The sequence below is a fragment of the Coregonus lavaretus genome (genome assembly GCF_964263955.1).
Source record: "Coregonus lavaretus genome assembly, contig: HAP1_SCAFFOLD_389, whole genome shotgun sequence".
NCBI lineage: Eukaryota > Metazoa > Chordata > Actinopteri > Salmoniformes > Salmonidae > Coregonus > Coregonus lavaretus.
The window spans coordinates 40001-57243 of NW_028161567.1; positions in this window are offsets into that span (position 1 = coordinate 40001).

The following is a 17243-nucleotide window of genomic DNA, read 5'->3' on the forward strand; positions in this document are numbered from 1 at the left end:
AAACACCATGCTTCATATCATAGTGGTGGAAAACACCATGCTTCATATCATCATATTGTAGTGGTGGAAAACACCATGCTTCATATTGTCATATCATAGTGGTGGAAAACACCATGCTTCATATCGTCATATCATAGTGGTGGAAAATGCCATGCTTCATATCGTCATATCATAGTGGTGGAAAACACCATGCTTCATATCGTCATATCATAATGGTGGAAAACACCATGCTTCATATCATAACGGTGGAAAACACCATGCTTCATATCATAATGGTGGAAAACACCATGCTTCATATCGTCATATCATAATGGTGGAAAACACCATGCTTCATATCATAGCGGTGGAAAACACCATGCTTCATATCATAGCAGTGGAAAACACCATGCTTCATATCATAGTGGTGGAAAACACCATGCTTCATATCGTCATATTGTAGTGGTGGAAAACACCATGCTTCATATCATAGTGGTGGAAAACACCATGCTTCATATCATAGTGCTGGAAAACACCATGCTTCATATCATAGCAGTGGAAAACACCATGCTTCATATCATAGTGGTGGAAAACACCATGCTTCATATCGTCATATCATAGTGGTGGAAAACACCATGCTTCATATCGTCATATCATAGTGGTAGAAAACACCATGCTTCATATCGTCATATCATAATTGTGGAAAACACCATGCTTCATATCATAGCGGTGGAAAACACCATGCTTCATATCATAGTGGTGGAAAACACCATGCTTCATATCATAGCAGTGGAAAACACCATGCTTCATATCATAGTGGTGGAAAACACCATGCTTCATATCGTCATATCATAGTGGTGGAAAAATCGATGCTTCATATCATAGCGGTGGAAAACACCATGCTTCATATCATAGCGGTGGAAAACACCATGCTTCATATCATAGCGGTGGAAAACACCATGCTTCAGATCGTCATATTGTAGTGGTGGAAAACACCATGCTTCATATCATAGTGGTGGAAAACACCATGCTTCATATCATAGTGGTGGAAAATACCATGCTTCATATCGTCATATCATAGTGGTGGAAAAAACCATGCTTCATATCATAGCGGTGGAAAACACCATGCTTCATATCATAGTGGTGGAAAACACCATGCTTCATATCGTCATATCATAATGGTGGAAAACACCATGCTTTATATCATAATGGTGGAAAACACCATGCTTCATATCGTCATATCATAATGGTGGAAAACACCATGCTTCATATCATAACGGTGGAAAACACCATGCTTCATATCATAATGGTGGAAAACACCATGCTTCATATCGTCATATCATAATGGTGGAAAACACCATGCTTCATATCATAGCGGTGGAAAACACCATGCTTCATATCATAGCGGTGGAAAACACCATGCTTCATATCATAGCGGTGGAAAACACCAAGCTTCATATCATAGCGGTGGAAAACACCATGCTTCATATCATAGTGATGGAAAACACCATGCTTCATATCATAGTGGTGGAAAACACCATGCTTTATATCATAGCGGTGGAAAACACCATGCTTCATATCGTCATATCATAGCGGTGGAAAACACCATGCTTCATATCATAGTGGTGGAAAACACCATGCTTTATATCATAGCGGTGGAAAACACCATGCTTCATATCGTCATATCATAGCGGTGGAAAACACCATGCTTCATATCATAGTGGTGGAAAACACCATGCTTCATATCATAGTGGTGGAAAACACCATGCTTCATGTCATAGTGGTGGAAAACACCATGCTTCATATCGTCTAATCATAGTGGTGGAAAACACCATGCTTCATATCATAGTGGTGGAAAACACCATGCTTCATATCATAGCGGTGGAAAACACCATGCTTCATATCATAGCGGTGGAAAACACCATGCTTCATATCATAGCGGTGGAAAACACCATGCTTCATATCATAGCGGTGGAAAACACCATGCTTCATATCGTCATATTGTAGTGGTGGAAAACACCATGCTTCATATCGTCATATTGTAGTGGTGGAAAACACCATGCTTCATATCGTCATATTGTAGTGGTGGAAAACACCATGCTCCATATCGTCATATCATAGTGGTGGAAAACACCATGCTTCATATCGTCATATCATAGTGGTGGAAAACACCATGCTTCATATCATAGCGGTGGAAAACACAATGCTTCATATCATAGCGGTGGAAAACATCATGCTTCATATCATAATGGTGGAAAACACCATGCTTCATATCATAGCGGTGGAAAACACCATGCTTCATGTCATAGCGGTGGAAAACACCATGCTTCATATCATAGCGGTGGAAAACACCATGCTTCATATCATAGCGGTGGAAAACCCCATGCTTCATATCATCATATCATAGTGGTGGAAAACACCATGCTTCATATCGTCATATCATAGTGGTGGAAAACACCATGCTTCATATCGTCATATTGTAGTGGTGGAAAACACCATGCTTCATATCGTCATATTGTAGTGGTGGAAAACACCATGCTTCATATCGTCATATTGTAGTGGTGGAAAACACCATGCTTCATATCGTCATATCATAGTGGTGGAAAACACCATGCTTCATATCGTCATATCATAGTGGTGGAAAACACCATGCTTCATATCATAGCGGTGGAAAACACCATGCTTCATATCATAGCGGTGGAAAACACCATGCTTCATATCATAGCGGTGGAAAACACCATGCTTCATATCATAGCGGTGGAAAACACCATGCTTCATATCATAGTGGTGGAAAACACCATGCTTCATATCATAGCGGTGGAAAACACCATGCTTCATATCATAGCGGTGGAAAACACCATGCTTCATATCATAGTGGTGGAAAACACCATGCTTCATATCATAGCGGTGGAAAACACCATGCTTCATATCATAGTGGTGGAAAACACCATGCTTCATATCATAGCGGTGGAAAACACCATGCTTCATATCATAATGGTGGAAAACACCATGCTTCATATCATAGCGGTGGAAAACACCATGCTTCATATCATAGCGGTGGAAAACACCATGCTTCATATCATAGTGGTGGAAAACACCATGCTTCATATCATAGCGGTGGAAAACACCATGCTTCATATCATAGCGGTGGAAAACACCATGCTTCATTACTATTCAATGGATATGGAAAAGCACCAAAACACCATGGTTCTTTTCAACATTCATTTAAACAATTCCGTATTCTTCCATACACACTGTATATCTGAAAATCTCCCCAGTCTACTACATTTTATCGCTTGTGCTAAATAAAAAACTAAACAAAAAGAAAGAAAATAAAAAAATAAAAAATATAGATAAAATAACACAAGGGGACTTTACATCACCTATGTGGCTATATCACTGCCCAGCTGGTAACTCATTACATTCTGTATGTGGAACTAGACGTTGACTCTGAATTGATCAGAACCCTTTTCTTCTCAACACAGACATGTCAACAGCTCTGTGATATTTCATAAACCAGAATCTCACAAAACAATAACGATACTTATCAGTCACCCGCCTTGGGTTTTGAAGTACCGGGATGGAAGAAAATAATCATATATCTCCAGCTTGAATTTTATTGGAACATAGATATATATATATTTTTTTTTTTGTGGTGCTGATAATTCACTCCCAGCTAGAGATTGACGACTACAACAAGTCCATAAAATATGTTACCGCTATATTTCACAGCTAGGATTTATTTCAGGACGTTGTCAAGGTGTTTCTAGAAAACAAGAAACAATTCAATGAATGTTGAATATCATACGTTAAAGGCCCAGTGCAGTCCAAAACATGATTTTCCTATGTTTCACATAAATAGTATTTCAACACTATGAGGTTGGAATAATACTGTGAAATTGTGAAAATCATGATGATGCCCTTTCAGTGTAAGAGCTATTTGAAAAGACTGATTGAAATTTTACCCTGTTTTTGTAGGATGGGGTTTTGGCCTTCCTGGTGACAACACCAGGCAGTAAATTACTTAATTAATAGACCAATAAGAAAGAGAGTTCCAAACCTCTCTGCCAATAACATGTCGTTTTCAGTTTTCCCCTCCCCATTTACACACACACCCAGACAGTCCTTGCTTGAGAAATTGCTATTTCTATTAATTTTTAATTTAAAACAATCACAGTAATGTACTTCATTGTTACCCAGAAATTATTTGATTTTGAGATAAAATAAATACTTTTTTTTTTTTTTTTAAACACTGCATTGGACCTTTTATTTTTAAACAGAGCTTTATTAGAGATTTTTGCTCACAGTATTTGAATAAGAGTCTATAGTACAGTATGTATGTTAACAATGTTTTTACTACTGTTTGGACCATGGAAATTTAATGAGCTGCTTTCAGATATACGGGGGAAGGTGGCTAGCTGGGCTTGTCAAAAACAAACTGACCTATGTGACCATACACGTCACTTAGCCACTTTACTGAGATAATTACCATTGTAGTCCGATCAGCACTTTGTAAAGTGACTGGGACTTCTCTTCACTAATTTTCCTTCCAATTTAAAACTCCTACGCTCCAACTAATGATATTCTCCTTTTGTCTTTCTGCCTTTCACGTCACCCTTTTTAGTGCAAGAGTACATTTGCAGATTCGTTTGCTTCGTTGTTTGCAGCATTTGAACATCCTCTCTAGCTAAATGGAATGGAAGTAGTAGTAGTTATTTTATGTATTTCAAATAATACTGTAAGAAACAGTAGAATAGACGTATTAACACGCTAATAAAATACTTAGTGTGATAGCATCCAGATGATCTTCAGAAGTAATACTGTAAAAAAACAGTAGAATATAAGTATTAACACAGTAATAAATACTAGTGTGATAGCATCCAGATGATCTTCAGAAGAGACAAACGACAGGAGGACATTGTCACAAGGAGCACGGTAACAATGTACGTGATAAGTTAACACACACACACACGCGCAGACACACACACACACACACACTCCCCACACAATTCCCCCACTATGCCTCTTGTGCGTGTAAGTTGTGTGATCTCTGACATCACAGGTCTCCTGACCCTCCTTCTGACCTCTTACAGCATGTTTCCAACGTCCATTCCACAACTCTCCAGTCACTGGTTAAAGCCTTCCTGTTTAACAGGAAGTTCCACATCACACTGGCCAGAGTCAAAGCGCTCAACAACATGACATGGCAGACTACTGGAGCCTGCATCATTTATAACAGTGTTTCACCACCTCCATATACACACTCAGACTGCGTCCAAAATGGTCAACTATTCCCTATTTAGTGCACTACATTTGACCAGAGCTCTCTTTGGTCAAAAGTAGTGCAACTATAAAAGGGAATGGGGTGCCATTTGGGACGAGGTCCACGGACTCACATGGTGGTGTTTTCTTCTGCTGGTAGCTGGGCTTTAGGTCAGTCCACTAGCTGCAGTAGAACAGCAGAGCTGAGGTGAAGTTGTAGCAGAGCTGAGGTGAAGTTGTAGGAGAGCTGAGGTGAAGTTGTAGCAGAGCTGAGGTGAAGTTGTAGCAGAGCTGAGGTGACGTTGTAGCAGAGCTGAGGTGAAGTTGTAGCAGAGCTGAGGTGAAGTTGTAGCAGAGCTGAGGTGAAGTTGTAGGAGAGCTGAGGTGAAGTTGTAGGAGAGCTGAGGTGAAGTTGTAGCAGAGCTGAGGTGAAGTTGTAGCAGAGCTGAGGTGAAGTTGTAGCAGAGCTGAGGTGAAGTAGAGCTGAGGTGAAGTTGTAGTAGAGCTGAGCTGAAGTTGTAGCAGAGCTGAGGTGAAGGTGTAGCAGAGCTGAGCTGAAGTTGTAGCAGAGCTGAGGTGAAGTTGTAGCAGAGCTGAGGTGAAGGTGTAGCAGAGCTGAGGTGAAGTTGTAGCAGAGCTGAGGTGAAGTTGTAGCAGAGCTGAGGTGAAGTTGTAGTAGAGCTGAGGTGAAGTAGAGCTGAGGTGAAGTCGTAGCAGAGCTGAGGTGAAGTTGTAGCAGAGCTGAGGTGAAGTTGTAGCAGAGCTGAGGTGAAGATGTAGCAGAGCTGAGGTGAAGGTGTAGCAGAGCTGAGGTGAAGTAGAGCTGAGGTGAAGTTGTAGCAGAGCTGAGGTGAAGTTGTAGCAGAGCTGAGGTGAAGTTGTAGCAGAGCTGAGGTGAAGTTGTAGTAGAGCTGAGGTGAAGTTGTAGCAGAGTTGAGGTGAAGTTGTAGCAGAGCTGAGGTGAAGTTGTAGCAGAGAGCTGAGGTGAAGTTGTAGCAGAGCTGAGGTGAAGTTGTAGCAGAGCTGAGGTGAAGTTGTAGCAGAGAGCTGAGGTGAAGTTGTAGCAGAGCTGAGGTGAAGTTGTAGCAGAGCTGAGGTGAAGTTGTAGCAGAGCTGAGGTGAAGTTGTAGTAGAGCTGAGGTGAAGTTGTAGCAGAGAGCTGAGGTGAAGTTGTAGCAGAGCTGAGGTGAAGTTGTAGCAGAGAGCTGAGGTGAAGTTGTAGCAGAGCTGAGGTGAAGTTGTAGCAGAGCTGAGGTGAAGTTGTAGCAGAGAGCTGAGGTGAAGTTGTAGCAGAGCTGAGGTGAAGTTGTAGCAGAGCTGAGGTGAAGTTGTAGCAGAGAGCTGAGGTGAAGTTGTAGCAGAGCTGAGGTGAAGTTGTAGCAGAGCTGAGGTGAAGTTGTAGCAGAGCTGAGGTGAAGTTGTAGCAGAGCTGAGGTGAAGTTGTAGCAGAGCTGAGGTGAAGTTGTAGCAGAGCTGAGGTGAAGTTGTAGCAGAGCTGAGGTGAAGTTGTAGCAGAGCTGAGCTGAAGTTGTAGCAGAGCTGAGGTGAAGGTGTAGCAGAGCTGAGCTGAAGTTGTAGCAGAGCTGAGGTGAAGGTGTAGCAGAGCTGAGGTGAAGTTGTAGCAGAGCTGAGGTGAAGTTGTAGCAGAGCTGAGGTGAAGTTGTAGTAGAGCTGAGGTGAAGTAGAGCTGAGGTGAAGTCGTAGCAGAGCTGAGGTGAAGTTGTAGCAGAGCTGAGGTGAAGTTGTAGCAGAGCTGAGGTGAAGATGTAGCAGAGCTGAGGTGAAGGTGTAGCAGAGCTGAGGTGAAGTAGAGCTGAGGTGAAGTTGTAGCAGAGCTGAGGTGAAGTTGTAGCAGAGCTGAGGTGAAGTTGTAGCAGAGCTGAGGTGAAGTTGTGGGAGAGCTGAGGTGAAGTTGTAGCAGAGTTGAGGTGAAGTTGTAGCAGAGCTGAGGTGAAGTTGTAGCAGAGAGCTGAGGTGAAGTTGTAGCAGAGCTGAGGTGAAGTTGTAGCAGAGCTGAGGTGAAGTTGTAGCAGAGAGCTGAGGTGAAGTTGTAGCAGAGCTGAGGTGAAGTTGTAGTAGAGCTGAGGTGAAGTTGTAGCAGAGAGCTGAGGTGAAGTTGTAGCAGAGCTGAGGTGAAGTTGTAGCAGAGAGCTGAGGTGAAGTTGTAGCAGAGCTGAGGTGAAGTTGTAGCAGAGCTGAGGTGAAGTTGTAGCAGAGAGCTGAGGTGAAGTTGTAGCAGAGCTGAGGTGAAGTTGTAGCAGAGCTGAGGTGAAGTTGTAGCAGAGAGCTGAGGTGAAGTTGTAGCAGAGCTGAGGTGAAGTTGTAGCAGAGCTGAGGTGAAGTTGTAGCAGAGCTGAGGTGAAGTTGTAGCAGAGCTGAGGTGAAGTTGTAGCAGAGCTGAGGTGAAGTTGTAGCAGAGCTGAGGTGAAGTTGTAGCAGAGCTGAGGTGAAGTTGTAGCAGAGCTGAGGTGAAGTTTTAGCAGAGAGCTGAGGTGAAGTTGTAGCAGAGCTGAGGTGAAGTTGTAGCAGAGCTGAGGTGAAGTTGTAGGAGAGCTGAGGTGTAGTTGTAGCATGTGCCAAGATGCTTTCACTGCTTTCACTCGTGTTGTTATTGTAATGTGTATGCCGGTGAGGACGGAGGGATGTATGGAGGGAGGGTGAAACTGATGAATGACCAATCGTGGCAGATTCATAGTCCAGATCCTAGTGCAGCTGTAGAGGAAACTAACGGCTAACGGGGACCACCGAGGTCTCCTAGCTGCCTCCTCCTCCATCACACACACACACACACACACACACACAAGCACGCACACACACATACACACACACACACACACGCACGCACGCACGCACGCACACACACCACAATGTATTTGACACCATAACTACCAAACGAAAGCCTTTTGCCCCCCTCCTCTATCACTCAAGCCCTCCACCCTCGGCCCCGCTGTTCTCCCCGTATCCAGAGGAACCCGGGGCATTGGTGGCAGACTTCTGGACGGGGTGGCTAGCATCTGTGGTCTGGGTATGCTGCTGTCTTGTCTGGGTGGCAGGCGGGAGGGGGACAGTGCTGGACATCTACCCCCCTTGGCTAGTGTTTAGGACAGTACAGTGCTACCCCAGTGTTACCCCCATACCCCAGTCTGCCTCCCTTCCTCTCTGCCTCTCTAAGCATATGGTTGAACGTTTTTTTTCTCTCTCTCTCTCCTCTCTTCCTCTGTTCACGGGATATTCAGTTCAGGAAGCTATAAAAGTCATCTTTCCTTTTATTGTTTTTTATGTTGTTCCTCTCTGAAAGTTAGCATAGCACTAGGAGGATTTGGAAGAAGGTCCAAAAATGACATTGGTATGATACGTCATTAGTAATTTTTCACTCTACATATGTTAACTTGACCTGCCGTATGTTAATGCAGCAACACTGGCCACACATATGGCGGTGGTACAGTAGGAATCACAACTGGTAGGTGCTCCTGCATGTGGCCTCGTTACAGGAAGATGGTGCTCCTGCATGGGGCCTCGTTACAGGAAGATGGTGCTCCTGCATGGGGCCTCGTTACAGGAAGATGGTGCTCCTGTATGGGGCCTCGTTACAGGAAGATGGTGCTCCTGTATGGGGCCTCGTTACAGGAAAATGGTGCTCCTGCATGGGGCCTCGTTATAGGAAGATGGTGCTCCTGCATGGGGCCTTGTTACAGGAAGATGGTGCTCCTGTATGGGGCCTCGTTACAGGAAGATGGTGCTCCTGCATGGGGCCTCATTACAGGAAGATGGTGCTCCTGCATGGGGCCTCGTTACAGGAAGACACTTCCCGCTGCTTCATCATTAACATAAAGGTGAAGAGAGGATTCCACATCACCTCGCTGGTCTGAAGTCACCATGGAGACTAGAGAACCACATCACCTCTCTGGTCTGAAGTCACCATGGAGACTAGAGAACCACATCACCTCTCTGGTCTGAAGTCACCATGGAGACTAGAGAACCACATCACCTCTCTGGTCTGAAGTCACCATGGAGACTAGAGAACCACATCACCTCTCTGGTCTGAAGTCACCATGGAGACTAGAGAACCACATCACCTCTCTGGTCTGAAGTCACCATGGAGACTAGAGAACCACATCACCTCTCTGGTCTGAAGTCACCATGGAGACTAGAGAACCACATCACCTCTCTGGTCTGAAGTCACCATGGAGACTAGAGAACCACATCACCTCTCTGGTCTGAAGTCACCATGGGGACTAGAGAACCACATCACCTCTCTGGTCTGAAGTCACCATGGAGACTAGAGAACCACATCACCTCTCTGGTCTGAAGTCACCATGGAGACTAGAGAACCACATCACCTCTCTGGTCTGAAGTCACCATGGGGACTAGAGAACCACATCACCTCTCTGGTCTGAAGTCACCATGGAGACTAGAGAACCACATCACCTCTCTGGTCTGAAGTCACCATGGAGACTAGAGAACCATCCACCAAAGTATTGGAGCCTGAGTGTTGTCCATTTAATCAATTATTCAGCCACAATAAATGTACTGGACATGTGCCTGTTCCATAACCATAACGGGTTGAGCAAAACATTAGAATATTGGCCAAACCTGTAAATCATGCCTTCTGTATATTCTGTCCACATCGGTTTGGTTCCGAGCAGACAGGATGATGATGATGATGAGGATGAGGATGACACAACCACGGACGTGACTTAACATGCATATAATGTTTCAATTAAAACCTAATAAAGTGGGTGTCAAATTACATGAACATCTTCTGTTGTGATTAGTTGAGACATTGCAACTCAAGGAGTCTAATCTGACCTGCTGGGCTCTGCCTCTGTCTTCCTCCTCCTCTAGTCACGTGACTGCCTGACTGCCTGACTGCCTGACTGCCTGACTGACTGCTTGACTGACTGCCTGACTGCCTGACTACCTGCCTGACTACCTGCCTGACTACCTGCCTGACTGCCTGACTGCCTGACTGCCTGACTGCCTGACTGCCTGACTGCCTAACTGCCTGACTGCCTGACTTCTTACCTCACTGACTGCCTGACTGCCTGACTTCCTGCCTCACTGACTGCCTGACTGCCTGACAGCCTGACTGACTGCCTGACTGCCTGACTGCCTGACTGCCTGACTGACTGCCTGACTGCCTGACTGCCTGACTGCCTGACTGCCTGACTGCCTGACTGACTGCCTGACTGCCTGACTGCCTGACTGCCTGACTGCCTGACAGCCTGACTGCCTGACTGCCTGACATCCTGACAGCCTGACTGCCTGACTGCCTGACTGCCTGACTGCCTGCCTGACTGCCTGACTGCCTGACTGCCTGACTGCCTGACAGCCTGACTGCCTGACTGCCTGACATCCTGACAGCCTGACTGCCTGACTGCCTGACATCCTGAGAGCCTGACTGCCTGACTGCCTGACTGCCTGACTGACTGCTTGACTGACTGCCTGACTGCCTGACTACCTGCCTGACTACCTGCCTGACTGCCTGACTGCCTGACTGCCTGACTGCCTGACTGCCTGACTGCCTGACTTCTTACCTCACTGACTGCATGACTGCCTGACTTCCTGCCTCACTGACTGCCTGACTGCCTGACTGCCTGACTGCCTGACTGCCTGCCTGACTGCCTGACTGCCTGACTGCCTGACTGACTGCCTGACTGCCTGACTGCCTGACTGCCTGACTGCCTGACAGCCTGACTGCCTGACTGCCTGACATCCTGACAGCCTGACTGCCTGACTGCCTGACTGCCTGACTGCCTGCCTGACTGCCTGACTGCCTGACTGCCTGACTGCCTGACAGCCTGACTGCCTGACTGCCTGACATCCTGACAGCCTGACTGCCTGACTGCCTGACAGCCTGACAGCCTGATTGCCTGACTGCCTGACTGCCTGACTGACTGCTTGACTGACTGCCTGACTGCCTGACTACCTGCCTGACTACATGCCTGACTGCCTGACTGCCTGACTGCCTGACTGCCTGACTGCCTGACTGCCTGATTTCTTACCTCACTGACTGCCTGACTGCCTGACTTCCTGCCTCACTGACTGCCTGACTGCCTGACAGCCTGACTGACTGCCTGACTGCCTGACTGCCTGACTGCCTGCCTGCCTGCCTGCCTGACTGCCTGACTGCCTGACTGCCTGACTGCCTGACTGCCTGACTGACTGCCTGACTGCCTGACTGCCTGACTGCCTGACAGCCTGACTGCCTGACTGCCTGACATCCTGACAGCCTGACTGCCTGACTGCCTGACTGCCTGACTGCCTGCCTGACTGCCTGACTGCCTGACTGCCTGACTGCCTGACAGCCTGACTGCCTGACTGCCTGACATCCTGACAGCCTGACTGCCTGACTGCCTGACATCCTGACAGCCTGACTGCCTGACTGCCTGACTGCCTGACTGCCTGACTGCCTGCCTGACTGCCTGACTGCCTGACTGCCTGACTGACTGCCTGACTGCCTGACTGCCTGCCAATCTGATGGAAGGACTGATAGCATAGATTAGAACCAGAGGGGCCTTAATAGAATTGGCAAGCAGCGCTGGTAGTGATGCGTCCCTGAGCTTCCTCTCTACACATCTACTGCTCCCGGCACTTCTTCCCAGCAGCTCACTGGCTCTAATTGTTATTAATCTACACCAATTAAAACTGGTGGCTCCCTGTCACTCTCCCCCTGCTTCACCTCCTCCACTTGACAAGCATGTACATTGTTGACATGCAAGGAGAACTGTTGAGGAACATTTCCCCTTACAATGTCGTCGCTCTGCTGCTGTGCCTCCCCCGGTCTCTCCGCCTTGCCTGGTACCATTTAGCATTAGCAGATAGAGACAAAGCCTGTATCTGAATAACTCGGCGCTGGGCTCATATCAAATACATTCATTAGGTTACATGCTTCACTTGATTCATTATATTTAAAGAAATCGCGGGCACTTTGAATCTTCTCGTCTCATAACGTTACTGCCAGAAGAAAAGAAAGGGGCTGATGAGGGCATTTTGTTCTCTCCAACTCCTCTGGACAGCCTGGTGCTTCTCCCTGAGGAGATGAATGTATTCAAATGTATCTCCATCAATGAGCACAGTAATTATGAATTCAGCACTAATTAGTATATACACTACTTTCCTTGCATATTTGATTTCCACTGTGAGATGGTAATAAGGGAAATGCCCATTTCTGTCCTGTCTCATGAAGATTCCAGAATGTTAAAGGGGGAGGGCAGATGGTGCAAGGAGACGGGGGATGCATTAACTATGAAAAAAAAAAAAAACTTTACAGATAATTGGTCTGGTTACTGAGGGGATAAAACAACACTCTTACCTTGCAGTTAACATTCTGCTGCCTAAATACACCTTTTAGGGACACAGCTACTTAACGCTAAAAGCTTCAGCGAAGATGGAATTTCTGTCCCTATTTTATATTTGATCAAAATAACTATGTTATGTTCTTTAAGGACTCGGATGTAGGCCTTCTTAAATAGTTCATGTTTTGCTACTGTAGTTCATTGCTCCATGATGTTTTGCGACTGTAGATTATTGCACCATGATGTTTTTCTACTGTAGACTATTGCACCATGATGTTTTGCTACTGTAGACTATTGCACCATGATGTTTTTCTACTGTAGTTCATTGCACCATGATGTTTTTCTACTGTAGACTATTGGACCATGATGTTTTGCGACTGTAGATTATTGCACCACAATGTTTTGCTACTGTAGACTATTGCACCATGATGTTTTTCTACTGTAGACTATTGCACCATGATGTTTTTCTACTGTAGACTATTGCACCATGATGTTTTTCTACTGTAGACTATTGCACCATGATGTTTTGCTACTGTAGACTATTGGACCATGATGTTTTGCGACTGTAGATTATTGCACCACAATGTTTTTCTACCGTAGACTATTGCACCATGATGTTTTTCTACTGTAGACTATTGCACCATGATGTTTTGCTACTGTAGACTATTGGACCATGATGTTTTGCGACTGTAGACTATTGCACCATGATGTTTTTCTACTGTAGACTATTGCACCATGATGTTTTTCTACTGTAGACTATTGCACCATGATGTTTTTCTACTGTAGACTATTGCACCATGATGTTTTTCTACTGTAGACTATTGCACCATGATGTTTTGCTACTGTAGTTAATTACACCATGATGTTTTGCTACTGTAGTTCATTGCACCATGATGTTTTGCTACTGTAGTTCATTGCACCATGATGTTTTGACAAAAGCAATCATCAGGAGAGTCTGGGAGTGAAACGGAACATTGTAACGTATGTAATCTACTTTATATCATGTGCTGCTCAACATACACAGGCATTCAGCTATAATATGTCAATCTAAACACCACTTGAAAATAATAATAAATTAAAACAAGTCCAAGGTTGACGTAAAGGTTTTAGTATTTCTCATAACTGAATTCAGTGTACACTGGAACAAGGGCATTTCTCCTTCAGGAAATGGCCAATAAAATGTGTCAGGATATCCTATTCACAGTTTTCTCCATTCATCCACATATGGCCATGAACATAGCCACACTGGGAAAAACAACAACATTGAAATCCTTTGTTTTTGAATACTTCTGTTTTACAGAAACCCAGATAATATTTCGACTACAACTACCCTACCGTTTGGCTATAGCTAAGGAAGTCCAATCATGTATCTCTCACTCAGGAGAGAGTACATCAACGTGGGCCTGAATGTAAGCCTAATCACTGAAATCAAACACAAAGCAGAGCTTTATTTGCATTACCTTAGGTTCTGCGTCTATGGGATGTGGGTTGCTTGTCTAGGTGGCAGGGTCATGGCACAGAGAGGCATTGCTGAGAACGTCATTTCCAGAGGTTGACCTCTCCCTCCTCCTCCCTCCTTCTTCTCTGAGGTCATTACTGCAGCCATGTGGATATGTTGAAGTGTTTTGATAATAAATAAAAGAATAACATACAGTTGTTACCAGACCCCGTTTTCCACCAATGAGTGAGACCCCCAATCCCATTCAGCTATACGCCCACGTGTGTTTTGATTCTGTTCAGAAAAAAAGAAAAGAAGAACTTCTCCAGCCGCCCCATTTCCACCAATGAGTAATGTCAACTGACCCCTGACCCCCGCCCCATTTCCACCAATCAGTAATGTCAACTGACCCCTGACCCCCGCCCCATTTCCACTAATGAGTAATGTCAACTGACCCCTGACCCCTGACCCCCGCCCCATTTCCACCAATAAGTAATGTCAACTGACCCCTGACCCCTGCCCCATTTCCACTAATGAGTAATGTCAACTGACCCCTGAACCCCGCCCCATTTCCACCAATGAGTAATGTCAACTGACCCCTGACCCCTGACCCCGCCCCATTTCCACTAATGAGTAATGTCAACTGACCCCTGACCCCTGCCCCATTTCCACCAATGAGTAATGTCAACTGACCCCTGACCCCCGCCCCATTTCCACCAATGAGTAATGTCAACTGACCCCTGACCCCTGCCCCATTTCCACCAATGAGTAATGTCAACTGACCCCTGAACCCCGCCCCATTTCCACCAATGAGTAATGTCAACTGACCCCTGACCCCTGACCCCTGCCCCATTTCCACCAATGAGTAATGTCAACTGACCCCTCCCCACCCCCATGTGATGGACTACAGCCATGCATGGTGATGTCATTTCCTGTAGAAGGTTCCCAGATCAACATTCATTTCCAGATCACCTGGGGTTTGTGGTGTGAGTGACAGCTCAAGGATCCCTGTATTCCCATACATCATTAGTCAAGCCAGACGTTATCATCATGTTATACTGCTAGCTCATAAATGATGTGCCCTAGAAAGACAAGATCATTCTATCGATTTATTGATATGTTTCTTTGTTATATTCCAGCTAACACACCGTACCGGACCTAGTTGACGTTTGGTGGTTTACACATTCTGGAGGTCCAATTTAGTTATGCTCTGTTACTGAACCACACATGAGACCAGATGCAGAGAGAAAGTTAGTGGACTAAGATACTGTACATACTTTTGATTGACAAGGATGGAAAAAACACGGCGTCATTACAGAGTAGGACTGGTAGTCTGTTTCCCTGCTGTCCTTTCCATTGTTAGGATGGTTGGGCAACGGTGCCAGGGTAGTGGGCCATTGTTAGGATGGTTGGGCAACGGTGCCAGGGTAGTGGGCCATTGTTAGGATGGTTGGGCAACGGTGCAGGGTAGTGGGCCATTGTTAGGATGGTTGGGCAACGGTGCCAGGGTAGTGGGCCATTGTTAGGATGGTTGGGCAACGGTGCAGGGTAGTGGGCCATTGTTAGGATGGTTGGGCAACGGTGCCAGGGTAGTGGGCCATTGTTCGGACGGTTGGGCAACGGTGCAGGGTAGTGGGCAATTGTTAGGATGGTTGGGCAACGGTGCCAGGGTAGTGGGCCATTGTTAGGATGGTTGGGCAACGGTGCAGGGTAGTGGGCCATTGTTAGGATGGTTGGGCAACGGTGCCAGGGTAGTGGGCCATTGTTAGGATGGTTGGGCAACGGTGCCAGGGTAGTGGGCCATTGTTAGGATGGTTGGGCAACGGTGCCAGGGTAGTGGGCCATTGTTAGGATGGTTGGGCAACGGTGCAGGGTAGTGGGCCATTGTTAGGATGGTTGGGCAACGGTGCAGGGTAGTGGGCCATTGTTAGGATGGTTGGGCAACGGTGCCAGGGTAGTGGGCCATTGTTAGGATGGTTGGGCAACGGTGTAGGGTAGTGGGCCATTGTTAGGATGGTCGGGCAACGGTGCCAGGGTAGTTGTCACGGTTCAGACAGACGACCAGAGGACCACAATTGCGTCACACCAGAAAGTTTATTAAAACTTAAGGGAAAAGGGAAGTAGGGAGTGAATGAAGGCTCCAGGGGTAACAGGGATCCCGTCCAATGTGCTGGGTCTGTGCCCCCCCCAGTGGCAGCGATGCGTCCTATGAAGCCGGTGGTGGGTGGTCCAGAAGTCCTGGGGGGGGGGAGACACAGACACAACAGGGCGGAATGAAACAAGGCAGCAGTACAGTTCAAGGGAAATCCAAAATACGTAGTAGCAAGGCAGAAGGCTGGTCAGAGTTACCGGGATTGAAGAGTAGTCAGGAGTCGTAATGGCAGAAGCAGGTCTGGATCTCCTGGGGCAGAAGAGTATCCAAAAATCAGGCAGGTCCGGGGTCACAAAACCAGGGTGAGCCAGAAGCGCGAGCAAACAGGTTCCGGGTGTGAGCTTTGCAGACGATCTGACACCGGAGAGCTGAAAGACAGGGCCTTAAATACTGGGAGAGGTAGTGGGTAATGCAGCGCAGCTGGCAGAGTAATTAGAGCAGAGCAGAGCAGGGACAGGTGGAGCTAGTTAGGCTGAGTAGAGAGAGTGGTGAGCAGAGTGGAAGAAAATTAAGGTGGTAACCCGGTGGAGTGAGAGGCTCATGACAGAACCCCCCCCCCAAGGGACGGCCCCAGAAGTCCCAAGAGCAACACCACGCCGGGCGGGAGGAGGGGAGCCGGAGGAGGGCTAGAACTCCTCCGAACGGTCCGAGTGAACGTCCTCAACCTCGGAGGAAGCCGGAGGGCCGTGGTCGGGAGATGGGACAGGTCCCGAGACAGGATCAGGCACAGGACAGGAAGCCGAGCGGGCAGGACGGTTAGGGACCCCTCTGGGGCGGCCCCTACGGATTGCAGGTTGATCAGGATGCCGTTGGTGGAAAGCGGTGATGAGAGTCCTATCCACAATCCGACTAGCTGGCACCCAGGTCCTTTCCTCAGGTCCATAGCCCTCCCAGTCAATGAGGTACTGGAGACCCCTACCCCTCCGTCTGGACCGAAGCAGGCGGCGGACGGTGTAAACCAGACCACCATCGACGAGCCGTGGAGGAGGAGGACAAGGCGCAGCAGGGACCAGCGGACTCTCATGGATGGGCTTAATCTTAGACACATGGAAAGTGGGGTGCACCCTCAGGGAATTAGGCAGTTGGAGCCGGACAGCAGTTGGGCTAATCACTCTTA